The 22,465-nt window shown below is 40.9% G+C and overlaps 1 protein-coding gene across 4 annotated transcripts in view; it reads left to right on the top strand.

Moving 5' to 3' along the window:
- FAM110B (family with sequence similarity 110 member B) overlaps positions 1–22,465 on the top strand; it is a 154,680-nt gene that overhangs the window by 122,870 nt on the left and 9,345 nt on the right. The window contains exon 1 of one of the 4 annotated variants that reach the window (XM_017547583.2): positions 19,307–19,411. The exons of the other annotated variants lie outside the window; for them this stretch is intronic. The gene's annotated coding sequence lies outside the window, so the exon portion shown is untranslated. Of the gene's footprint in view, positions 1–19,306; positions 19,412–22,465 lie in introns of those variants that run through there. 4 annotated transcript variants of the gene reach the window in all.

Below are 22,465 nucleotides of genomic sequence, written 5' to 3'. Positions count from 1 at the left end.
CCCTGGGATCTACTGTCCTGGTTCTCTGCTCAGTCCCCTTTTTGAACCGGCAAATGGGCGACTTCCCGTGGCTCCAATCGCCAGCCAAAAGGGCACCCGGACCGGTGTATTTTGTACGGAGAACCGCGGCTCCGGGGCACCGACAAAGCCGCCGCGCAGGGCAAAGCAGCGGCGCTGGCCTGCACAGCCGCGCTGGCGACCGTGGAGCACCTCCACCCGGGAATTTCCTAGTCTGTGGGCAATAAAAACGCAGCGTCCACTCACCGTCTGCGCTTTCACTGGGAGCTGCAATCCTGAGCTGTTCCTAAACGGCCATCTTGAATCGTCCCTGAATGCTATTTCTATAATCATTATTATTATGTAGTATGTGCCTAATGAATATGTACATTAATAAACATAGTCTATAACCGGAAGGTATTTTTGCAATTTTTTTTAATTTTCATTAAACTTTGTAGAGAGTTCTCTGTTAAACTTTTTCAGAAAACTAAAGGACATTACATACAGGACAGCATGTGTTAAATTTAAATTTAAAAGTATCTATCTATCTAGATAATTGTGCAATACTGTCAAATCTCAGTTTCCAGAAAGTATCAGAGAGATTCTACAGTAAGATCTTCGGATGTGAAAAAGATAAATCCTGTGTTCACAAATGTCATTAGCTTTAAGTTTAGCCTTAAGTTTTAAAAATGTTTACCCTGTTGTCATTAATCTCTTCATTGATAATAATGCTATTTCCATGATCCCAAGGGACCTAATTCAAAATGTTTCTTCTCTCTTTTCTCCTCTCTTCACTGACCTTGTTCGGTGACATTACTTTCCAGCCATTTGATGAATGAGCATGTTCTGTCCTGGAAATGCCAATGCAGATTGATAAAGCCAGGGAGCAAGCCTCAGTCAGATCTCAAGAGCCAGAAAGCTCTGCAGATTTATTAACCATGAGAATGGAAACTAGCCACATTCCAGGACATTCAGATTTCACTCTTCCCATCCCCAAATAGGTGATCTTTCTTGAACGGGATGGGGGAGACCAAATTTCAGATCAGGTCTGGGTACTAACTGGAAGATTAGCAGTGGGAAGTTTCTTCAGACTAGCTTAAGTAGAAAGCTTCATTGCAGATGCTTGCTTCTGGGGCAGGCGGCATGCTATCTGGGGCTGACCTGCTTCCAAAGTGGCTGCACTAAGAGACCGTTTACCCTCAACACATTCACATTTTTAGTTACAAAGAAGCAGGACAGCTTGTAAGCAGCATCATTGGAGAGCATCTTCCAGGCCACCTATGGGTTAAAAACTCCAAAAATCCCCCTTAGAAACCATAAAAGTTTGAAAAGTGCCTCCAGCACTGTAATAGGATGAGGCAGGGTGAGCCTCCTCCTTCTTAGAAATACAGCTTCAGATGTTATTTTGCTGCAGCCTGGGAAACACTGTCCCTCTTTGCAACCCTGAAACAGATAGTTCAGTCCTCATAATAAGCTGAAAAGCCACTCAACCATATTCGTGCTGCTGGCCTTACAATCTCATTTCTAGATTCTTGTTTTAACGTTACCTACAGACGTTATTCTTACATATTACTTTAAGCATTCAGAATTAAAATTATTCATGATTTTCTGAAGAAATGAAATAATGGCATCCTTTAGAAACCAAAAAACAAACACTCTGAAATGTGCCTGTTCACTTGCCCCTTACTTGGGGTGGCTGGACTGAAATCCAGAATGGAGCCAATCCAAAGCAGGGAGCATTCCAGAAGAAAGTTCATGTGCATGCCCTCCCTTTTCTCCTCTCTTAACTTATTTTCTCATAATTTGAGTTTAGAGGGTGACTTAGTTCGAGCTGCTGTAACAAAATCCTTTGGACTGGGTAATTTATCAACAACAGAAGTTTATTGCTCAGTTCTAGAGTCTGGAAAGTCCAAGTTCAAGGCGTCAGCAGATTTAGTGTCTGGTGAGGGTTCATTCCTCATAGATGTTGACTTCTTGCTGTGTCCTTGAGGAGAAGGGGCAAGCACATCCCCTCAAGCCTCTTTTATAAAAGGGCACTAATCCCATTCATGAGACTGATGCCCTCATGATCTAATCACCAGCTAAAGGCGGCACTTTTTAATACTATTGAACTGGAGGTTAGGTTTCAACATATGAATTTTGTGGGGGACACATCTAGACTATACTAGGGGGAAATAGTGGTATGTAAATTTCTCACTGTGACTGAAGATCTAATATTCCAAATAACTTGGTTCTAATTGCAAGGGTACTTATAGTCTTGTTGCAATCACTGTAGGATATATCCAGACCCCTCTGATAGCTTTAGTTCTTCCCACTAACCTGTCTGCAGAGATTCCTCAGGGTTGTACTGCTTCCCAGGCTGGCCTGTGGAAAGACAGTAGGTGACCACTCTGGTTGCTGCAGTCCTTTGGTGGTTACTGCACCCGGCATCCCGCTAAACGCTCTGTGTGGGTTATCTCCTTCTACATTCTCAATGATCTGGTAAGGCTGGTTATGATCATCCCCCCTTTACTGTTGAGAAAACCAAGACTCAGGTTTGGGTAAATAACCTGCTTCTGGGAAATGTAGCCAGTAAGCCACAGAGCCCAGGGCCAAGCCAAGGTCTGTCCGACTTCCAAATTCATACTTTAAGTCAACATTTGTACATCCCAGAATCGTGTCCTAGACTCAGTGACTCTGAGGGCACCTTCCCCAAGGGCACATGGTTTCTAACTAGAGTGAGGAAATATGAACCACATGACTGGAGCATATTTACAGAAGATAGGCAAACTATGTTTGCACTTAAATATTTTATCATTATTTCAAATACCTGATCCATAGCCTACAGCTTTCTTAATGAGATTGCTTTAGGAAACCTTCTTTATGTGGAAAGAGAGTTTTTCATCTTCCTGGTCTAGCCCCTCTCATCTGAATTATCCTGAAACTGGCATGCTGAGAAATAATGGAGAATGTAGGAATAAGAGAGTAACTCCACTAACCGCCACTGGAAGAAATTCCAGGCAAGGCACTTCAGGAAGTGCCTCTGGTATTCCAACAGGTGAACATCTTTCTGTGTAATTTATTTTTGTGTTGGAACACGAACTTACAGATTGCTGGATCCCATCCCAGAAGTGGCTATCCCTCCACTGCAGATAAGAATAAGAGCTCCGAGGGTGGGACTGCCAGCCCATATTGTTGAAATTTTGATTTATTACCCAAGAGGTGTGTTCTAAAGAATCCCTCATTTAAGGTACATGTTTCTGGGATCCATGAAATTCCCAAGGTGAAGAAACAAGAATGGATGTAACTAGGCTAGATCGAAGACTGGGAGAATAGGTGATAGTTATTGAAAAGCCTGGCAGGGTGGGGGCTGGCATCAGAATCCCCCGAGGCCCATTCCCTCCCAGCCAACATCCAATCAAGGTAGAGTGTCCCCATAAGAAACCTGGGAGAAACATGCTACTCCCCTTCAGTTACACCCTTTGTTCTTTCAGTCATTTAAATATTTGATTATACAGGGATACAAGGGTGAGCAACAGTGGCAGTGATGTCCTCTGGAGCTTGCTTAGTTACAGTGCAGGAAACAGACAGTAAATGTAGATTTTAGTCAGTGGCAAGTTCATGCAGAAGAATCAGCCCTGTAATAGGATGAGGCAGGATGAGCCTATGGGTGCTGTGGGGCTCCAGGGCTGGGGAGGTGCCATGCAAACAGGAAAGCCAGAGGCCTGTTGATCTCTGTTGTCCACACGCACCACTGTGGATGCAGCTTCAGTGATCTCACTGATAGAACAGCATATTAATGCATTTGATGTATTCTCCTGTGGATCTCAGAAGTCGAGTAGAGCTCATCAAAGTAAAGTATTTGTGTTTCAGTCAATATTACTTTCCCAGATTCCAAGCATCCACATGAGAATGCTTCATTTAGTAAGTTTTGAATCTATGAGATTTACTCTGTAGTGTATGGAAAACCTGTAGTAATGTTTTAAACTCATTTTTTAATTGTCTTTCCCCTTGAATTGCCCAGGGAATATGCCAGATGGCAGAAAGTATATAAAGTTGGGAGTCTTTATAATTAGTTTACTTTTTAAGTTAATTTTATTGTGACAATTAATATAGCTACACATTCTGCATACTATCCTGTAACCATGCCTCTTTGCTTATAGACAAAGTCCTTTTTTATAGAGTTAATGACCTCCCTTTTGTCTTTTGCCTTATTTTTAATATACCTGGAGTCAGATTATTTTCCCAAATGTTCCAGCATTTCTGCCATATACCTTTGAATAATATTTCATGTGTGCTCATACAGACCTGTTTCCTGGATCTCTATTCCAGGGTCATTTCTGGGCCAGTTGCTCTCTAAGCTGATCCAACAGCTGCTGTGCTGTGACTTCTCATCAACAGAATGTGGGAACCGCCTTGGGCTGCCATTCTGGATGGAATCCCCTGTTTTCTTGTATCTCTTATCTTTTTCTTTGTAGGTTTATTCTCTCACCTTACTGAAGCACACCCTCTGTAAGCCTCCTAAGTAAAGGTGCCTAGAATCTCTGCATACCACAAGCATCTTTATTCTTTTGAATCTCTGCATACCACAAGTATCTTTATTGTAAGCTTCTCCTTGAAGAAGGACCCTCTGAGCATAAAGCTGTAGGTTAATAATTATTATCTCTTAAAAATCATTTCCCTCAATTTTGAAGACATTAAATACTCTTTTTAAGTACAGTGCAATTTCGATTGCTGAATGTGCCCTGATTTTTCTCTAGAAGCTTTTAAAGATCCTCTCTTTGTCCCTCATGCTCTGGACTTTTACAGAAATTTACCTCACTGTGGGTTTTTTGTTTCTTTATTCTCTAGATATTCCAGCCGTAGGTACTTGTATCCCTCCATCTGACTAACTTTTTGATATTATTTCTTAAACAATTTCTCCCCTTCAGTATCTTCTATTCCCCTTGCTTATAACTGTTATTACTTGCGTACTGAGTCTGCTGGGATGAATCCTCTAATTGTTATTATCTTTTCTTTCTTATTTTCTAACTTTTGTCATTTACTTTCTAGGAGACTTCCTTGATATTTCTTCAAACCTACCTATTGAATCTTTAAATTTTAATTATTTATTTAATTTCCAAAGCTTATGTTTACCTCTTTCTGTTGTTGGGTTTTCTTAAAGAGCATTTGCCTTTTATTTTAGGGCTACAAAAACTTCACTTATTTCTGAATTTCATTTCCTAGGCCTTTTGAAGTTCTCTGCAAATGTCCTTGGCATATCTTGTTTTCCTTCAGGTCACTTTTGTTCTGTTTGATTATTTGAATAGTCTGTGGCTTTCATGTTACAAGTTTGGCTGCCCATTACCACTTAAAAGGGAGTTCCTAAAAGCCAAAGTGGAATCTGTGCGTGTGGAGGTGGGAGTTGCTGATGATGGAGTGTGCCGTATGAAATCGTATGCAGAGATGACTTTCTCCAAATTAGAAACCCTAACTTCAGCAGGCGTCTCCTCCAGAGCGTACCTTCCCAGGGCTGATCAGTTTCTTCAGAGAGAAAAATAATTCCTTCCAGGAAAGTGTCCTGTGTCTTGCTCCTGGCCTTGTGAGAGCCCAGCAGAGTGAGGAGCTAAAGATCCCATGCTCTGAAGGCTCCCTTTACCCTAGTCCTCCTGCTGTCAGCCTGCTTTGGCCTACCAAGCACCCTCTGGGTGCTGGCAGAGGTAGCAGGTGGTGGGACTTGCCCCACTGCCATATTAGGGTGGGGATTTCAGGAGCCCACCACTGCTCTGTTGGGTGCTTCACAGGCTCTTGTCTTTTCAGCTTTGTTTCTGAGCCCACACTCTGGGCCTCTCCTGGCCCTCAGGTCCTGTTATTTGGGGAGCGGTGCCAGGCAAATGCACTCACTTCTTCCTGGAATCTTCCTCAGACACTTCGCGCGATTGCCACTGTCCTGTGAGGTTAGTACGAACTCATCCGCACACTTTGTGTCTCTTGTTCTTTCTGCTCTTTTTATTATTTTCATTTTAACAGGGATTTGGGAATGAAAAAAGATAATCTTGCTACCATTCTGAACCAAAAGTAACAACATTAAGGTTACTTTTTAATCACACACTTCGTGGAATTTCACATTATTGAGATGATAGCAGTCAGACTATTTATCTAATATTCTGGGTATGATGCTATAGTCTCCAGAACCCATTGTGCAGAAAATGCTAAATTCTGTAGTACATGAACATGATATGGTTAGGGTTTTATACAGATAGTAATTATAAATTATTTGACTAAGCATGACTTCTGCTTTATAAATACTCATCGAGAAAAAAATCTGTCAGCTATGCCAGACTTGTTTTCATAGCTGTCGTGATTTAGATTCTGAGGTACACTTCCCTGCTGCACACATGGAAAACAATAAAAGCAGATTTCTGAGTTAATTAAAAGTGTTTGTGACAGGGATTCAATTTTGTTCTATTTATATAGAAAATGTGTTTTTCGGATTCTTTACAAATGCGGAGGATAAGAAATCCATGTAGGACAAAGGTCTTCTTAATTTTATGTCTTCTTTTGTACCTCTGCTAGCCCACTTTACGCTGTTTCCCTTTTATCTGTTTCTGATTATTTAGTAAAAGTGTCAACCTAGTGAAGAAGACAAAGCGGAATGCCAGGTTCCCCATTAACATCTTACTGTTCAATAGGTTGCATTAGGATTGGCCTCTATTTTACCGATTAGAGGCCACGTATACTGGCAGAACATTGAGTATTGGATTCGTTGGGTTACTTTGTGTCAACCCACTGTAAAATGATTGGTACTAAAGGGAGCTCTTGTTCCTAATGACAATGAAATTGTGAAACCCTCAGCTTCCTTGATAACAAAGCATGGCAGACCATTGCCAAGAGGGGTTCTAGTGAATCATTTCTTGGGTTGCACTGTCTACCAGAAATATGTTCATCTCAAAGCAAACAGATGGAACAACCTAGTTGCACATAGAGATTGGGATTCCATATTACACGCACAGGCAACTTTTTTCATTTGACCTTTTCATTATCCTTGTTCACTGTCCTTAAATCCCAGAAACCCTGTCATAACCCATACTGTAGTGATGTATGGGAAGAGAGATGGAAGATAGGAAGGCGCATCCTAAACATGCCTGATGCATTTTTGGGAGATGCTATAGGATGAGAAAGCCACTGTTTGCATCACTGATCCTAGAACTGATTTGCACATTTAGGTGGAACGTAAACTTGGAAGCATTGCTGTTTTCAAAACTTTTCCCTTCACTCTACACACATCTCTATTTAAATGGTGATGTAAAATGTAGAATTCATGAAGGAGACTTGGGAAATGTCAACTATGGTATCTCTGAAGCTAGTTCTTCTAAATAGATTGCATGATAATGGGGAGTTTTTAAAGAAAAATAATTCTTTCTATGTTTGGTAGACTAAGATGTCAGCTCTGCTCCAAATCCTTGTTCTTTGGTGCTGATTTTTTAAAAATCTCTTATCAAAATATAACTTTTAAAGCACTTCAGTTTACAGCAAGAAATCATTTAAATCTAGAATTGTTCTCTTTAGATTATTATAATTCATACATGAAAATATTATTGAGGCCAGATGGCCCATGCCTGTAATTCCAGCACTTTGGGAGGCCAGGGTGGGTGGATCAGCTTGAGCCCAGGAGTTCGAGACCAACATGGGCAACATGGCAAGACCCCTTCTCCACAAAAATATAAAAATTAGCTGGGCGTGGTGGTGCATGCCTGTAGCCCCAGCTATTCAGAGGGCTAAGGCAGGCGGACGCTTGAGACTGGGGAGGGGAGGCTACAGTGAGCCATGGTCCTGCCACTGAACTCCAGCCTGAGTGACAGAGAAAGAAAAAAAAAAATTATTGAGAAGCTCTTTCAAAGAACACTATTAATGTGTTAAATTTCTTTTGTTTCTATCTCTTCTCAATATACCTTCAATTTAGTATCCTCATAGACATGAATCATTTCATATGATTGTACCTTATTGCCTTCAGTACTATTTAAATAATATATTTTAATCCATGGCATATTCTGAACCATAATAATGGAAAAAGACTTTTTGTTCAAAAAGAGACTTCATTTTAAAGTTTTGGGACAATTTAGGAGACAGTCTCATTTTTCTGATTTTGAGGCCAAAGTTTGACCCTAGGTTATTTTCCCAATATTAAAATATGAGAAATGTGAGAACCTGTTTCTCCATATAAAATGTCTTATAACCTGAGAAACATGGCAACTTACATTGTGATTTAACCTCTTGTGTTGTTTTTTAAAATCATGATTGTTCCTTTATTTGAGAAGCAGATTATGGTTCTCTCTCTCTCTATCTCTCCTCCAGCTGTTTCCTTTAAACTTTTTGCTTTGAAATTATGGATCCACAGGAAGTTACAAAGATGGTTGAAGTCTCATGTGTCACCTGGTACACTCCCATAGTCTTTTATAATGTTAGTACAGTATCAGGAAGTTGACCTTGTGTATATAGTTCATTTTATCCCTTGTATAGATTTGTGTAACCACCACCACAATCAGGATCCTGTTCTGTACCACAGAGACCTTGTGCTGCACAGGCATCCTCATGACTGTTCATCCTTATCTCCTGACAACCACTGCATCTGTTCTCCATCCTTCTGATTTTGAAAATGTTATATAAATGGAATCTTGCAGTATGTGATGTGTGACTTTGGCTTTTTTCATGCAGCTGTTCTTCAAATACATCCCAGTCATTGAATGCCTCAATAGTTCCTTCCTTTTCATTGCTGAATACCAGTCCTTGTATGGATAGACCATAGTTTAGTTAATCATTTGCCCATTAAGAGACATTTTGGTTGCTTCTAGTTTGGGGCTATTACAAGTAAAGCTGCTCTGAACAACTGTGTCTAGTTTTTGTGTGGATATAGTTTTCATTTCTCTGGAACAAGTGCCCAGGAGTGCAGTTCCTGGGTTCTGTGGTAAGTGTATGTTTAGTTTTTTAAAGAAATTGCCAAACTATTTACCAGGGTGTCTCTACACTATTACATTCCCACTATCAAGACATATAGTGATAGAGTTTCTCTCCGTTATTGCCAGCATTTATTGGATGGTGTCTCTCTCTCTCTCTTAAATCTTACTTGTTCTAACAAGTTTGTGCTTATAACTCATTTATGGCTAGTGATAGATTTTAATGCCTAATAATATTGGCATCTTTTCACATGTTTATTTGTTTTTTATATGCCCTCTTTGTTGAAATGTCTTTTGCCCATTTTCCAATTGGATTGTTTGGTTTTTTAATGTTATGAGAACTCTTTATATGTTCTAGATATGAGTCTTTTGTCAGATGTATATCATGTAGATATTTTCCCCAGTCTGTTGCCTATCTTTTCATCCTTTTGACAAGGTGCTCCACAGAGAAAAAGTTCTTGTAATTTTGATCAGTCAGATTTATTCATTTTTTTCTTCCATGGATCACTCTTTTGATGTCATATCAAAGAATTCTTCATCAAGCCACAGGTCCTAAAGATTTTCTTCTTTGTTGTTTCCTAATAATGNTTTTTTTTTTTTTTTTTTTTTTTTTTTTTTGCTTTATAATTGACTCTATGATTTTGTCTGAGTTAATTTTTGTATAAGGTCTGAGATGAAAGGCATGAGGTCAACGTTCCTATTTTTGCTTATGGATATCCAATTGCTCCAGCACCATTTGTTGAAAATTCTAGTCCTTTTTCTTTGAATTGCTTTTGCACCTTTGTCAAAAATCAGTGTTTGAACTTGCGTGGGGCTCTTTCTGGGTTCTCTGTTGTGCTCCATTGATCTGTGCATCCATCCCTCCATAATACCACAATCTTGATATCTACAGCTAGATAATGTCTTGAAATTGAATATACTGATTCTTCATTCATTATTCTTTTTTAAATTGTTTTAGCTATTATACCCCTTTACCTTTCCATATAAGTTTTAGAATAATCTTGTGTAAGGTTGCACATAACTGATGGGAGGTTTTGCTTGATATTTGCTCTTCTTTCTCTCTCTCACATTTTCCTCAGCCCACTTTTCTTACATCTTCTCCTTCTTTGTTGTCTATCTTGTCTTACGTGGTTGTCTACATAGAAAATCTCAAATAATCTACACAAAAATGTAAATTAAAAGCCCTAGAACCAAAAGGTTAGTTCAGCAGTGTCGCAGGATATAAGATCGACAGACAAAAGTCAATTGTATATCTCACTAGAGATGAGTACGTGGAAACTCATGTTAAAAATACAATACCATTTATATTGGCTCAAAAAATATAATACTTAAAATATAAATCTAACAAAACACAGAACTTACATGCTGAAACCTAAAAAACACTGATGAAAAATATCAAAAGTAAGTGGAGAGGCAGAACCCTATTTATGGACTGGAAGGCTCAACCTAGTGCAGTTGTTGGATTTCCTCAAAGTAAACAGGTTTAACGCAGTGCTTCCCAAAATTCCATAAAGTTTTTTTGTAGATTCTCTTTTGATGCATTTCATTTTTACAAGAACATCTAGAATTTGCATGTGTTTGGATGGATTGACCAGGGAAGGGATTTTTTCACAATACCAAGTACTATCAGTATGTCCAATTAAAAATAACCCCTTTACTGTAAAAATGTAGTTCACATCTTCTGTATGCCAGGCTCTGTGGTCAGTGCCTTCCAGCCTTTGCGCCGTATGATCCTCACCACCACCCTGCTGATATTATTATCCCGTTTAACACATGGGAAAAGAGAAGCACACAGATGGAATTCTCTTGTCCAAAGTCACAAAGCTAGAAGACAGGGGAGCAGGATTCAGACGTAGACCAAAGTGAGTCCTTCGTCTGCTCTGCATTCAGTGTTCCACAGCCTCTCTGTGACCCATTAGGGGTCTCGGGGCCTTCTTTGGTTTCATCAGGGTACTCACATCAAGTGCTCTCAGAGAATCCTGCTTTTTGAAAAATCACTCTAATTCTTACATCACTTCCCTCCCTGGCACCCTGTAAGGCCCTGTTTTGAGTCTCCCCAGTTTACTGTAGGATTTCAGTTTCAGTTAGAGAGCCAAACCCAAGGATTGTTTAGATTGTCCAGCCATAAGGGAACTTGTGATAGATAACTTTTCAGGAAAAAAAAAAAAAAAAAAAAAAAAAAAAAAAAAAAAAAAAAAAAATTTAAAAAAAAAAAAAAAAAACTATTTTTTGAGAATGTTGATTAAAAGAGCCCTTCTCATCTGTCAGAGAAGGATGACTGTAGAAGTACTTGTTTTTCGCCCTGCAAGTTGGGGAAATGGATTTGGGGATGACACATCACTTTTCTGAGGTGTCAGAGGAAGTAGGTCACATTATGCTGTTGATTATGTTTGAAAACGCTGGCATTGAAAAATTTGAAGTTGCATTTTGAGTAGTTCTTTGCCCAAAGACTAGAAATATTTTCTGAGACAAACAAAAAGTTTTATATATATTTGTTCTTTTTTTCATCATTTCCCTAGGATAACTTTTCTTTTGTGGCAATTTTAGCCTGTTAGAAGGAGTCATAGGCTCTTCATAGATGTATTGGCTGCATTTATTGAAATACCTTTTCAAGTATCCTTGTAAACACAGGAAAGCTCCACCTTCTGGGTTCTAGAAACCATGGAGAGTGATCCAAAATGGCTTGGTAAATAAAATAGATGAGCATTTAAAAGCCCCCTCCTGTCTGTCGTTAGAGTTATTAAACAAAAGAGAAACATTCAGTATCTTCCCTCTAGTAGTCAATAAACAAAGAAGAATGTCACAGAAGAGCTCGATCCCCTCTCGGCTAATGGAAGGGAAACCACGTGAGTCGGAGAGTTGGTCTGGAGAGGCAGGCATTATACCCAGCGGTCTCTGGTAGCATCTGAGTTCTGAGCCAGTGGCCTTCTGCCTCAGGGGTACCATGTCCTGGCGTGATTACTAAACTGTAATTGCTGGCTAAATGTCTTCTAAATAATATCAAAATCTCGAATATAAGCTGACATTTTACATACAAATATAACATGACCTTTAGCACAGTTTATTGCAGAACCATTCGACTCTTGATAACATTAGAAGCTGCCACTGTTCTCCAGGCATCAGCCCCACCTTCGGGGTCCTTGTTGGTAATCTTTTAACCCAATAAATGGCTCCTGCCCAGTGGTTTCCTTGGCCTGGAGGAGAGGAAGGTGCTGCTGGAGGTGCTGTACACATTTTATACCCTTTCGCACATGCTGTATGAGAAGTACATGAGGCTTGAGGCTCAGGGCGATAAAGGCTGTGAGGGATCTGCACAGACTGGCAGCTGCTAGAACGAGAAGGAACAAAAGGCTGACAGCTAACCAAGGCAGAGTCACGCCTGTGCAGGGGCTGCGGTGCCCAGGGCTGATGGGATGCCCTGCATCCTGCTCCTTTTTTGCATTTTTTTTTGAGACAGAATTTCACTCTTGTTGCCCAGGCTGGAGTGCAATGGCAGGATCGCAGCTAACTACAACCTTTGCCTCCCGGGTTCAAATGATTCTCCTGCCTCAACCTCCCAAGTAGCTGGGATTACAGGTGCCCGCCACCATGCCTGGCTAATTTTTTGTGTTTTTAGTAGAGATGGGCTTTACCATGTTGGCCAGGCTGGTCTCAAACTCCTGACCTCAGGTGATCTGCCTGTCTCGGCCTCCCAAAGTGCTGGGATTACAGGCGTGAGCCACCATGCCTAGCCCTCCCTTTTCTTTACTGTCTTTTTTTCTCAGATTTAATCTACTTATCAAAAATATTCTTGTCACTTTCTTAATATATTGCAATGATTATTTTCATACTTAAATACTTATTACAGTTTATCTTTAAAATTCTCACTCCATGTTCTGTCTTCATGTTCCTTTCTTCTTGCTTTGAAAACAGAAGTTTCAAAGAAACATAGAACCTATTAGAAAGGAACTTGACATTCATCGGCCTCCTCCTTCCACCCATTACAGTAATCCTCTGTAAAATTTCTTGGACAGATGGTAAGTCTGCCTCTGCACTAACCATTCCTGGGATAAAAAGCTAACTAGCACTTCTTTAAAAAGCAATGAATTCCAGTTTTGGACAGTTTGAATTGTTCAAAAATTCTTCCTTCTATTAATCTGGAAATTGCCTTTATAGTCTATGATGGTCATCTGATAAAGTTTTCTCTAGTTCATTAAAAAGAACAGTAGCTAACATACTATCATGAGCCGTACTATCATGAGCCCCATGGCACAGCTAAGGAACCTAAAGTTAGGAAGATAATTCTTCAGTATCATGCAGTGGTAAATGGTGGAGCAGGGTGGGAACTTAACATGGTCTGACCCTAGAACCTAGAACCTGTGGCCACACCAGCCTCTCCTCCTTATGGGCATAGAATTTTTCCTTAGAAGCCAACCATAGAATCTCCCCCATCTCTGCTCTGAATTGTGCAATCTGTTCTGTGGAATGTGTGTGAATACCTGAGCATGCCACAAAAACAGGGACTCTTGTCTCTTCTATTCATGTCAATACCTCTAGAACTAGTAACAGTGCCTGGCATGAGTATAAATTGAATGATTGAATCCCTTCCTTAGCTTTTATATTACTCTATGAATTCTTAGCTGTTTTCCCCTAGGATCTCTGGTTCCTTGTTGATAAACTGCAAATTCATAGAAGCTGTACTTCATTCCTCTGTCTTATAGAGGATGAAATTATCACTCATCAGGTGATTTGCCTTTGGCAGGAGATGTCTAGCAAATGGAGAGTTATAGCAATCTGTCCCTATTAGGTTTTGCCTCCGTGACCATGAGGCCATTGTTTACATACCAGCCATCTAAGAACATTCCCACAGCGGTCTTCCTGTATATGCTCTCTGCCCTGCTCCCACCTTCAGCCTCCAACAGCAATCCGTATAGGCACAAGCCCCAACCCACAGCAGCTCTCTTCTACGGCCACTCCTTTAAAGCCCTTACTATTTCAAAAGGCCTTCTCCTCTGACACCACTGACCAGTTAAGAAAAATCCCATACAACCCCCTGACACATATAAGCCATTATTCTCTGTGTTAAAGTTTTTGGTCACATTTTTATCCCATTCTCAGTGCATTCATGTAAAGTCTTTCCTGCATCACATGCATTTTCCTTCTGTTGTGTCATTCCCAACTTGCTGCCTTTTTTTTTTCTCTGTTGCCCAGGTGGAGTGCAGTAGCATAATCATAGCTTACTGCAGCCTCAAACTCCTGACCTCAAGCATTCCTCCTGCCTCAGCCTCCCCATTCGCTGGGATTCCAGGCATGAGCCATTGCTCCCAGCCCATGCTGCTGTTTTTACCATTGTAAAATAAATATGCTCTCTTGACTCTGCTTACCAACCTTCAGCTATAACCTCTTTTTCAAACTCATGAAACAAGCCACCCATATCACCGTCTCCTGTTTCATTCTTCCCCTCTCTCCTGAAACCCTGCCAACCACTTTAACCAAAACTCTTGTTATCAAAGTCAACAGTAATTTCCACCTTAGGAAGTCCTTGCTTTGCCTTTCTTTTCAGCACCCATGCTTGTCATACTGCATGCTATGTTGCTGGATTGATTGGTTGATTGATTGATTGCAATATATGTGAGTTCCACATAGTGTTTATTTTGTTCATTGCCTGGCACATTTGCAGATGATCAGTACGTGCTGAATGAACAAATACCTCTAGTGGTGGTGTCCTGCCTTCTAGTTCTTCTGCCTATATAAACTTGATTAAACAGGTCCCCTTTGAGGTCGTTCCCTTGAGAGCAGAGCTTGGGGGAAGTTGTATTGCGTGGGCCTGCCTGGTTGAAGGATCTGTCCCCAGAGATGGGCTCAGGCTTCACCAAGATAGGCTGATTTTTATCTAATCAGGTCATGACTAGATTGTTAGTTTTCTGTTGCTCAGAAGCTATTCTGATTTCCTTAGAAATATATTAGAATACTTATTTTCCATGAAGGAGAGTGTCATCACATTTTGAGAGCCCCTTGGAGAATCTCACCAAACAAAGAGCCTTTATCGTCACTGCCTCATATTGGATTCATTGGGCCTATTTTTTATATTTTATGAATGCCTCTCCTCACAAAGTTTTCACTTTCATCTTCCTGCCTCTCACTCCCCCTCACAGATGTATCCTCCGGTACAGCAAGTACTCCCAACCACGGCTTCTCCCTGTAGTGGGTACATACTCTCCCACCGTAGCAGGAAGGAATTTTGCTGTGAAAGCAGCCTGGGGCTTGGCATCATATAGCTGGGGGTGGTGAGGTGGGCGCTGGCCGATATTCTTTCCTTTTTTCCTTCTTGGCTGACGTCCAGGTCTGGCCCCTTTTCGGTCCTGGGGGCCATAGATGTTTCCATGACCGTCCAGAGCAGTCTTAGGGCACAGACTTAGAATATAGACAGCCCGATGTGGACAGCAGCTCCTTCAGCTCACTGACTGAAGGCAAGCCACTGAAACCCTCCGTGCCTCCACTTCCCCATCTGTCAAGTGGGAGAATGATAGGTGCTGGGCAGGGCTGGTAAATAGAAGATATCCACCCTGCCTGGTCCAGTGGGTGATAGGCGCCCAACAAATGGTGGCTACTGTGTTCCTCCTCTTAAATTGAAGGTGCTTGTGCCCAGAATCAAAAGCTTAAGAGATCATGAGGCACCAAACATCAGCAACTACCTTTCACTGCAAGCAAAATTATGCTCTTGTTAAAACATAGGAGAAAACTTCATTTCTCACTCAACAACAACAAAGCTAGAGACTGAGAATAAAATAACTGTTTCTAAAAGCCAACTCCCTTTTTCACTTTGGGGAGTCATTTTTCTTTAGTAAACAGGAATTAGAAGCTTAAATGTTAATCAAGATAGAAGCAGGTGTTATCATTTTAACATGAACGAATGATGGAATCATGTAAAAAAAAAGTACATTCTATTTTAACATATATTGAAGGCGAAGTTTTCATATCTAATGAAAGATGTGTTTTGCCCACCCAGCAATGTCTGTAATGTTTTAAAGTATTGGTCAGATTATTTTTAATGTCAGTTTTAGATTATTATAATCCTTAGAGAGCCTTGTAAGTGAGCTCATTTTTTTTTTTTTTCTTTTTGACAGCAGGCATGAGTGGGGAGGTGGGTAAGTGAACAAAGCCATATTCACAATACATTAGGTGAAGTTTTTAGATTTTTATTTTTTTATCTTGGGGCAAAGACACATCCTGAGCTAAACACATGTCACACGAGAATCTCTACAAGAGATTCCAAACTGCTGTGCTGGGCAGGCAGGAGCCAGGCAGCTGCTCTCAGGTGTCCCATCCTTGGGGATGAAGGTCATCACCACCACTCCCCACTCAGGAATGAGGACTGTAAGGCAGGAGCTTGGGAGGAAGGATGGGAGTCAGAATGAGAGGTCAGAAAAGGCTTCCCTGTAGCTTTGTTGACTCTTTTTTCAGCTTGGAAGACTCAAGGAGGGCAGGGGATTCCAGGGGAAAGCATGGAATGTGGAAGCTGGCATCAAAGAGCCTGGGAAGGAGGAGGGAGTCTTGGTTGGGGGAGGCTGAATAGATAGGACAGAGCCTGTGACCACAGACCCAGATCCTTCTAACACAGTCTCTCCTCTCCCTCCTAAGGGAGTGCCTAACTTCAGGCACAGCTTCCCAACCTAGCTCTGCCTAGCAGGACCCAAGCCTGCTGCTTTCCTTCCAAGGGGCCCAATGGCAGAGCTGAAATGGGCCTGGGCAAGGTGGATGAACTTACTAGTCAATGCTGAGCTTCCTGTCACTTGTACCCAAAAATAATATTTCAAGTGCAAATTGTGATGAAGGCTTACCTTTAACATTTTAGACTTGAAAATGATTTTATGTAAGAAGTGTTAAGTGCTAGAAAGATGAAAATAGTGATGCAAGAAATAGGTGTCTATCTTCTTACATGTCTTATTTTGAAGATTATTTATCCCACAGTTCAGTCTGAATGCATAGAAATGAAAAATAAGCTGTTCTTTTCAGAGTATACTTAAGGCAAAGAACTAATTGTTCTAACAAGTGCTATACTAAGAACTCTTCAAGAGATGGAAAATAATCCTAGGTGTTTCTTGACAAATGACATCAACAATATTCATTATTTTTTTAAGTGAACTTACTGGTTCTGCTGTAAAATTCTACCTTGTATTGATTTCCTTTTGTACCTTATTTGTGCTGTAAGCACGAATCAGTGCTAATGTATATGTTAGGTTGTGAATAAACAGTCTCTGTGTATTTGCCTTCTATTACACCATAATTTCCAGTCAAAAAGAGGTGCTTTGAGTATCGTTTCAAATACATAAACATGCTTAACTTTACTTCCCAAGATTTTATCTGACATTTTCTTTGGGCCTTTACAATCTGGAAGGATGTGCTAGATACTCTACTGAATGTGTAGTATTTTGTTCAGCTCAGTGAACATTTGAATGAATGCATACTATGTGCACAGCTGAGGACTTCAGTAAAAATAGCAGTAAAATTGGGTGATCCCTGCTCTTCACATGCTCTGTGCAGTAAGATAGAATGAAGCCACAGTCTTATGTTGCTTACTGTTCTTTTTCAAATATCTTTCATTATTTTCATCGAAGTTCAGCCAGCTTTGATAGATCCGCAGTTAGTAGCATAAAGAAGGAAAATTTAAAATGAACAAAACCCAATTTATAAACTTTTTACCTTTTGTTCATTTAAGCTATTAACAAGTAGCATGGACATTTAACAAAAATCAAGATTTTTTTTCCTCCTTCACCCTCTGGAGGAAGCTGGAATTAATACTAAGCAATGAATGGCCGAAAGAGTAGATTTTCAGAAGTCAAATATAATTAGTGTGGGTGCCTGAGCCATATTACTTTAATATAATGCATTTAAAAATACATTTGATACTTCATATATATCTCTTTAAGAGCTGTAACAACACTGTGACAAGGTGGGGTGGACCAAACCATCCTTGTACCCACTTCAGTATGGAGCCCTCCCTCACCCCTCCATAGATGAATGTTTTAGACAACTTCTTTAGTGTCTCTGGACATCAGTTTCCTCATCTGTAAAATGGTGATAACAACATGTGATGTAGAGATACTCACAGGATGAAACTTAAAAATGTGTGAAAGGCATGATTACAATTCTGGGGACATCCTATATGCTTAGTAAGAAATGATCGTTACTAACGGGGCATTAACACAGTTCTGGGGACACTGTATGTGCTTAATAGTAAAGGAGCATTACTAACAGGTAACTTTTTAACATAATTTAGGTAGCAGTTTATCTACTATGCTCACAGAGGAGTTCCCCCAAAATACCGCTTTTTCTCCTGTCAAGTTTAGATATTTCATAATTTTATTATAACACATTTTATTTCAGAGTAAATACCATCTTCTGCCCTAAGCCTGTTTATTGGACATTAAAATATTTTTCAAAAATTAATGTTCTATGTATATTGGCACAGTAAACTTTCTTAGTCATTTGTGCTAGATTTGCCCAGGAGTAAAAGTTTACATGGCTACAAGAGAAACCAGTAACATGCAAAGCGCAGGCACTTAAAATCAACCTTGGTAGAAGCGCTGGGCATGGCTCCTCAGATCCACACCACCCTGGCTTCTGGTCTGGGCTCTCTCTGCCGCTCACCAGTACTCACCCTCCACTCTATACAAGAGGATCAGGCCACCTCTTAACGAGGCTTGCTGAGATGAGGTGTGGGAACTCACAGCACAGCCTCATGAACTGCGGGAGTTACCACCAGAGTTTATCATCACTGAGTTCATTGAGTTGTTATTACTGCTGCTGGAAGGTGCGCTTGGTTCACCCAAAATGGGGAACCCAGTAACCCTCAGACTCACAGTAACCAGCAAGTCTTATAAACCCTGTGGCTGGAGACTAGTCTGTAAAAAATGGCAGTTGTCCCTTGAACTCCATATTCATTTAATACTAGGTCATGGCCTCACACGTTGTCACAGCTGAACATGAAGCCCCGTAAAGCTCTCCACAGGAGAGGAAACACTGGCAGAAAAGGGGATCATTTTATATTTGTTTGGATAGGGCAGGCATTCTTATTGGATTTGCATTAGGAATTCTAGTAGCCCTGCTTTTTAATTACTTACAGTAATTTTCATTAAGCAAGTCATTATATTTCCAGGTGATTCTTGGCATTGGTTATGCATAGCATTGATTTCTGTAATCCCAGGTAAAAGGCAAGTCTCCCGCTCACTGATGCAAGTTGGGGCCTCTTATAACAACACTTTCCTTACCTTAGGTCAAGGAAGAATGTTAAACTGGAAATGTGAATTTTCTTCTGACTCTCTATTTCATTATAGCTGTCTTAAATAGGAGGAAAACATTTTGAAAGAAACTTCTAACATTTTTGTTAATGGCTTTACTTACAAATGAAAATGAAGCATGTGGACGACTTCTCTAAATGACCTTAGAGAATGGCATTGAAGTAAAGAATTAGTCATGGATTGAGATTTGACCTGCTATTTTTCTCCTACCACCAACTTTAGGTTTGATTTCATTTGTAATAATGGCTTTATTGTTTACCGTAGCCTGTTTCACTCACATAACTGTTTGCTTTGAAATTTGAAACCACATATTTTCTCTGTAACTCAAATAAAAATGGGGTCATACAAGTAACCTTTTAGCCTGAAACTGCATGGTCAATCCTCTTTGACAGGCTCTATCAGTTGAGAGTAATGGAATCTTTTTAAGACAAAAGATCATTCATTTACCATAAAACTTGAAATCTAATGATGGTGATTATCAGTGCCAAGTTGCAGACACTGGGGACAGCATTTAATAATAGCTTACATTGGCTGGGCATGGTGGCTCATGCCTGCAGTCCCACTTTGGGAGGTCAAGATGGGTGGATCACTTGATGTCAGGAGCTCGAGACCAGCCTGGCCAACATGGCGAAACCCCAACTGTACTAAAAATACTAAAAATGAGCCAGGCACAGTGGCAGGCACCTGTAATCCCAGCTACTCAGGAGACTGAGACAGGAGAATTGCTTGAACCCAGAAGGTGGAGGTTGCAGTGAGCCAAGATCATGCCATTCCACTCCAGCCTGGCCAATACAGCAAGACTCCGTCTCTAAAAATAACAACAGTAATAATAATAGCTTACATTTACTAAACAAACTCTGGGCTGAGCTCCTCAATGAGCACTTTTAGGTGTCACCTCAAGGAATTGTCACCTCAGCCAATGAAATGTAGGATTCATGGTTATCAGTGTTTCATAAATGAGGAAACTCCAGTACACCAGCTGGAAGAACTTGCTCAGGGGCCATTGTCCTGTGTTCTTTTTCCATGCCCTAAGCATTTACCCCACTGACTTCTCATTTCTATGCCTAGATGAAATCTCAGACAGGACCTGCAGCCTTTTCAGTTCACCTTCAATAATTTAGAGCCCCAGATCGGTTTCAGGCATGGAAAAGTGCTGCCTCACATCAAGATCAAAACTCCACCTCTGGTCCAGTTAAATTGGTTTCTCTTCTCCCGGCTCAGACCCGCATTGGCTTGGAGACTCTGTGAAGAAGGGGACTTAACAAACATCATTTTCCCCGCTTTCCTTGTTCCAGCTCCTCTCCTGCTCCTTATCACGTGGCTCTTCCAGCCCGTACTGGGCAGACCCCACAGGGGTGCGTAATAAGCAATGGATGGGCAGAGCATTCAGTGGAGGTGACAGGGTTTCTCTCCTTGGCTCTTGCAGCAGAAATCGATGTCCTCTGGGCATGGCACATTTCAGAGCTGCTTCTCTCTGGGAGCTTTTGTTCCCTGGAGGCAGCCACACCTTTCCCCCAGCTAGTGGATGCCCCCAGCCTTCTCAGAGGAGGGCTGTGTGCGGACATTTTCTCTGTCGGTCTCCTTTGAGAAGACTCCTTTGAGAATACTCCCAGGCCACCTTTCTCCAGCACATGCATGTGCTGAGCAAACCCTCATCCTTGTGCCCGTGGAAAGGCAGCTTCATCCTGCCTGGGTGGTCTGGTTAGAGAGTCCATTACATACTCTGCCCTTAACTTCCCAGACTGGAGGTATAAGCCATTTCCCAGGCTCCTCAGCTCCAAGGGACCTGGGCTTTTTGGGTGCCCCTGAATTCAACCCTAGCCAGTGTGAGATGAGAGGAGGCTATAGCCACCATTGTCTACCTGAGCACTAAATGAAGGGCTTTAGACTGGCCTGATGCTGTTCTCCTGAGACAAAGCTACTTCCATTCCAGTAGACTTGCCAGCTTCGCTTGCCCACCTGACATCATGAGAAATCTTTGTGGGTAACAAACTGTACCCAGTCCACTCCCTCCTGACTTACCACTTGGAGGATCCTGCCACAACATAGTGCATATTCACTTACGTCAAAATAACATGCCTGTGTGAGTTTTGTGCTGTTGCACTAGTATCCCTCAGCATACCTCAGGAGCACCACAGAGGTGGACATTCCTTGATCTGTATCTGTAAAAACTTCAGAAGGTAAAAGTTGGCCTTCCTTGCATCTCTATGCTTGGTTCAACATTTGCTTCCCATCCTCTAGTCGTATAGAGTAGATGTGTCAAAAGAAACAGGACTTTTAAAGGTTGCTGCAAAAGTGGAGAAATTATTTACTCATCTTGTGGAAAAAATTCAAGTGCCTAATTAAAGCAAAATAATGGAAACCTAGAGCAAGGGGATACTTTGTTAAATAACACTGGAAGACCTACTCCAGTCAGCTGAAAGAATAGGCTAAAATATGACTAGAATACTGGAATCAGAAGTTTAAGTGTTATTAGCAAAAGTCTGTGGTTTGAAAGAATTTATAACGTGATAGTGTTGTTGTCAAGAAAATTATTTTACTTGCAATCCAGAGCTGATTGCTGATGGCAATAGCAAGGCCAGAAAGAGAAGATTCAGCCGTCAAAATTATAGATGGTGAGGGATTTTACCATGGAGATAAGAAAGAAAAAGACACATCATTCAGTAACTGGAAAAGTGCAAGTCCTGAAAGGATGGTGGTTTTGACTTAATGTTTCCAGGTGGTTGGCCCTCTGATTTCATACTTTCTGTCCAATTTATGGTGTGTGAAGTCAGTCTTTTTTGGTACATGCCTTTTACTCCTCCATTCACTCTTTCACTTTTCTCCTTTACTTTTGGATGCTTTACAAGTTATGCTCACAGTATAAAAGGGGCTAATGAAAATGATGTTGTGCTTGGAAGAGAAGGAAAAGGGAAGATGTTGAAAATGATAGCATATCTTATTGATTAAAATGAATAAATAAATGTCTAAATAAAATGGGTAAATAAAGGAAGCAATGGAATGGCATTGCTGTTGGTTAAAAATGGCTCAGGCAGAGGGAGCAGCAGAAATGGACACAGTGGATGTGAAGGAACCACCGTAGTTGTAGTTCTGTTTGACTTAAGCCAAGGGTACAGAGGAAGAAGGGAGCAAGGATTGGAGAGGAGAGTGTATATTTCCCACCAACCATTTCTCCTAGTCAAGTGGGCAGCCGGAAATGACTCATCCTGAACATGTACCTCCTCACCCTCTGCACCCTGTCTGTCTCCCAGTTCGGCCCAGTGTGCCTCTTTTTTT

The sequence above is a fragment of the Cebus imitator genome, unplaced genomic scaffold (genome assembly GCF_001604975.1).
Source record: "Cebus imitator isolate Cc_AM_T3 unplaced genomic scaffold, Cebus_imitator-1.0 Scaffold199, whole genome shotgun sequence".
Lineage (NCBI taxonomy): Eukaryota > Metazoa > Chordata > Mammalia > Primates > Cebidae > Cebus > Cebus imitator.
The sequence above is the reverse complement of the archived record's forward strand: the minus strand, read 5'-3'. Positions and strand labels throughout refer to the sequence as shown.